Raw genomic sequence first — 5,000 nt, 5'->3', positions numbered from 1 at the left:
GGAGAAGTTTGGGATCAAAAGGAATTGATCTTGGCATGGTTGGTGCATAGCCAAGTTCATGATTTTGGATTTTTGGCTTGATTTTGTGGCTTGGTGGTGATTTTGGTGAAAAACGAAAATCATGGTTTTGGAAAAGTGGCTGGACTCAATCCTCACAAATGCCTTCAAAGTGATGTGGGAGAAGTTTGGGATCAAAAGGAATTGATCTTGACATGGTTGGTGCATAGCCAAGTTCATGATTTTGGTGTTTTGGCTTGATTTTGTGGCTTGGTGGTGATTTTGGTGAAAAACGAAAATCATGGTTTTGGAAAAGTGGCTGGACTCAATCCTCACAAATGCCTTCAAAGTGATGTGGGAGAAGTTTGGGATCAAAAGGAATTGATCTTGGCATGGTTGGTGCATAGCCAAGTTCCATGATTTTGGATTTTTGGCTTGATTTTGTGACTTGATGGTGATTTTGGTGAAAAACGAAAATCATGGTTTTGGAAAAGTGGCTGGACTCAATCCTCACAAATGCATTCAAAGTGATGTGGGAGAAGTTTGGGATCAAAAGGAATTGATTTTGACATGGTTGGTGCATAGCCAAGTTCCATGATTTTGGATTTTTGGCTTGATTTTGTGACTTGATGGTGATTTTGGTGAAAAACGAAAATCATGGTTTTGGAAAAGTGGCTGGACTCAATCCTCACAAATGCCTTCAAAGTGATGTGGGAGAAGTTTGGGATCAAAAGGAATTGATTTTGACATGGTTGGTGCATAGCCAAGTTCCATGATTTTGGATTTTTGGCTTGATTTTGTGACTTGGTGGTGATTTTGGTGAAAAACGAAAATCATGGTTTTGGAAAAGTGGCTGGACTCAATTCTCACAAATGCCTTCAAAGTGATGTGGGAGAAGTTTGGGATCAAAAGGAATTGATCTTGGCATGGTTGGTGCATAGCCAAGTTCATGATTTTGTGACTTGGTGGTGATTTTGGTGAAAAACGAAAATGTTGGTTTTGGAAAAGTGGCTGGACTCAATCCTCACAAATGCCTTCAAAGTGATGTGGGAGAAGTTTGGGATCAAAAGGAATTGATCTTGACATGGTTGGTGCATAGCCAAGTTCATGATTTTGGTGTTTTGGCTTGATTTTGTGGCTTGGTGGTGATTTTGGTGAAAAACGAAAATCATTGTTTTGGAAAAGTGGCTGGACTCAATCCTCACAAATGCCTTCAAAGTGATGTGGGAGAAGTTTGGGATCAAAAGGAATTGATCTTGGCATGGTTGGTGCATAGCCAAGTTCCATGATTTTGGATTTTTGGCTTGATTTTGTGACTTGGTGGTGATTTTGGTGAAAAACGAAAATCATGGTTTTGGAAAAGTGGCTGGACTCAATCCTCACAAATGCCTTCAAAGTGATGTGGGAGAAGTTTGGGATCAAAAGGAATTGATTTTGACATGGTTGGTGCATAGCCAAGTTCCATGATTTTGGATTTTTGGCTTGATTTTGTGACTTGGTGGTGATTTTGGTGAAAAACGAAAATCATGGTTTTGGAAAAGTGGCTGGACTCAATTCTCACAAATGCCTTCAAAGTGATGTGGGAGAAGTTTGGGATCAAAAGGAATTGATCTTGGCATGGTTGGTGCATAGCCAAGTTCATGATTTTGTGACTTGGTGGTGATTTTGGTGAAAAACGAAAATGTTGGTTTTGGAAAAGTGGCTGGACTCAATCCTCACAAATGCCTTCAAAGTGATGTGGGAGAAGTTTGGGATCAAAAGGAATTGATCTTGACATGGTTGGTGCATAGCCAAGTTCATGATTTTGGTGTTTTGGCTTGATTTTGTGGCTTGGTGGTGATTTTGGTGAAAAACGAAAATCATTGTTTTGGAAAAGTGGCTGGACTCAATCCTCACAAATGCCTTCAAAGTGATGTGGGAGAAGTTTGGGATCAAAAGGAATTGATCTTGGCATGGTTGGTGCATAGCCAAGTTCCATGATTTTGGATTTTTGGCTTGATTTTGTGACTTGGTGGTGATTTTGGTGAAAAACGAAAATCATGGTTTTGGAAAAGTGGCTGGACTCAATCCTCACAAATGCCTTCAAAGTGATGTGGGAGAAGTTTGGGATCAAAAGGAATTGATTTTGACATGGTTGGTGCATAGCCAAGTTCCATGATTTTGGATTTTTGGCTTGATTTTGTGACTTGGTGGTGATTTTGGTGAAAAACGAAAATCATGGTTTTGGAAAAGTGGCTGGACTCAATTCTCACAAATGCCTTCAAAGTGATGTGGGAGAAGTTTGGGATCAAAAGGAATTGATCTTGGCATGGTTGGTGCATAGCCAAGTTCATGATTTTGTGACTTGGTGGTGATTTTGGTGAAAAACGAAAATGTTGGTTTTGGAAAAGTGGCTGGACTCAATCCTCACAAATGCCTTCAAAGTGATGTGGGAGAAGTTTGGGATCAAAAGGAATTGATCTTGACATGGTTGGTGCATAGCCAAGTTCATGATTTTGGTGTTTTGGCTTGATTTTGTGGCTTGGTGGTGATTTTGGTGAAAAACGAAAATCATTGTTTTGGAAAAGTGGCTGGACTCAATCCTCACAAATGCCTTCAAAGTGATGTGGGAGAAGTTTGGGATCAAAAGGAATTGATCTTGGCATGGTTGGTGCATAGCCAAGTTCCATGATTTTGGATTTTTGGCTTGATTTTGTGACTTGGTGGTGATTTTGGTGAAAAACGAAAATCATGGTTTTGGAAAAGTGGCTGGACTCAATCCTCACAAATGCCTTCAAAGTGATGTGGGAGAAGTTTGGGATCAAAAGGAATTGATTTTGACATGGTTGGTGCATAGCCAAGTTCCATGATTTTGGATTTTTGGCTTGATTTTGTGACTTGGTGGTGATTTTGGTGAAAAACGAAAATCATGGTTTTGGAAAAGTGGCTGGACTCAATTCTCACAAATGCCTTCAAAGTGATGTGGGAGAAGTTTGGGATCAAAAGGAATTGATCTTGGCATGGTTGGTGCATAGCCAAGTTCATGATTTTGTGACTTGGTGGTGATTTTGGTGAAAAACGAAAATGTTGGTTTTGGAAAAGTGGCTGGACTCAATCCTCACAAATGCCTTCAAAGTGATGTGGGAGAAGTTTGGGATCAAAAGGAATTGATCTTGACATGGTTGGTGCATAGCCAAGTTCATGATTTTGGTGTTTTGGCTTGATTTTGTGGCTTGGTGGTGATTTTGGTGAAAAACGAAAATCATTGTTTTGGAAAAGTGGCTGGACTCAATCCTCACAAATGCCTTCAAAGTGATGTGGGAGAAGTTTGGGATCAAAAGGAATTGATCTTGGCATGGTTGGTGCATAGCCAAGTTCCATGATTTTGGATTTTTGGCTTGATTTTGTGACTTGGTGGTGATTTTGGTGAAAAACGAAAATCATGGTTTTGGAAAAGTGGCTGGACTCAATCCTCACAAATGCCTTCAAAGTGATGTGGGAGAAGTTTGGGATCAAAAGGAATTGATTTTGACATGGTTGGTGCATAGCCAAGTTCCATGATTTTGGATTTTTGGCTTGATTTTGTGACTTGGTGGTGATTTTGGTGAAAAACGAAAATCATGGTTTTGGAAAAGTGGCTGGACTCAATTCTCACAAATGCCTTCAAAGTGATGTGGGAGAAGTTTGGGATCAAAAGGAATTGATCTTGGCATGGTTGGTGCATAGCCAAGTTCATGATTTTGTGACTTGGTGGTGATTTTGGTGAAAAACGAAAATGTTGGTTTTGGAAAAGTGGCTGGACTCAATCCTCACAAATGCCTTCAAAGTGATGTGGGAGAAGTTTGGGATCAAAAGGAATTGATCTTGACATGGTTGGTGCATAGCCAAGTTCATGATTTTGGTGTTTTGGCTTGATTTTGTGGCTTGGTGGTGATTTTGGTGAAAAACGAAAATCATTGTTTTGGAAAAGTGGCTGGACTCAATCCTCACAAATGCCTTCAAAGTGATGTGGGAGAAGTTTGGGATCAAAAGGAATTGATCTTGGCATGGTTGGTGCATAGCCAAGTTCCATGATTTTGGATTTTTGGCTTGATTTTGTGACTTGGTGGTGATTTTGGTGAAAAACGAAAATCATGGTTTTGGAAAAGTGGCTGGACTCAATTCTCACAAATGCCTTCAAAGTGATGTGGGAGAAGTTTGGGATCAAAAGGAATTGATCTTGGCATGGTTGGTGCATAGCCAAGTTCCATGATTTTGGATTTTTGGCTTGATTTTGTGACTTGGTGGTGATTTTGGTGAAAAACGAAAATCATGGTTTTGGAAAAGTGGCTGGACTCAATCCTCACAAATGCCTTCAAATTGATGTGGGAGAAGTTTGGGATCAAAAGGAATTGATCTTGGCATGGTTGGTGCATAGCCAAGTTCCATGATTTTGGATTTTTGGCTTGATTTTGTGACTTGGTGGTGATTTTGGTGAAAAACGAAAATCATGGTTTTGGAAAAGTGGCTGGACTCAATCCTCACAAATGCCTTCAAAGTGATGTGGGAGAAGTTTGGGATCAAAAGGAGTTGATCTTGGCATGGTTGGTGCATAGCCAAGTTCCATGATTTTGGATTTTTGGCTTGATTTTGTGACTTGGTGGTGATTTTGGTGAAAAACGAAAATCATGGTTTTGGAAAAGTGGCTGGACTCAATTCTCACAAATGCCTTCAAAGTGATGTGGGAGAAGTTTGGGATCAAAAGGAATTGATCTTGGCATGGTTGGTGCATAGCCAAGTTCCATGATTTTGGATTTTTGGCTTGATTTTGTGACTTGGTGGTGATTTTGGTGAAAAACGAAAATCATGGTTTTGGAAAAGTGGCTGGACTCAATCCTCACAAATGCCTTCAAAGTGATGTGGGAGAAGTTTGGGATCAAAAGGAATTGATCTTGGCATGGTTGGTGCATAGCCAAGTTCCAAGATTTTGGTGTTTTGGCTTGATTTTGTGACTTGGTGGTGTGCCAAGAATCATGAAATTTTCA

The sequence above is a fragment of the Phaseolus vulgaris genome, chromosome 9 (assembly GCF_051622355.1).
Source record: "Phaseolus vulgaris cultivar YP4 chromosome 9, ASM5162235v1, whole genome shotgun sequence".
Lineage (NCBI taxonomy): Eukaryota > Viridiplantae > Streptophyta > Magnoliopsida > Fabales > Fabaceae > Phaseolus > Phaseolus vulgaris.
Note: the sequence above shows the minus strand (reverse complement) of the source record.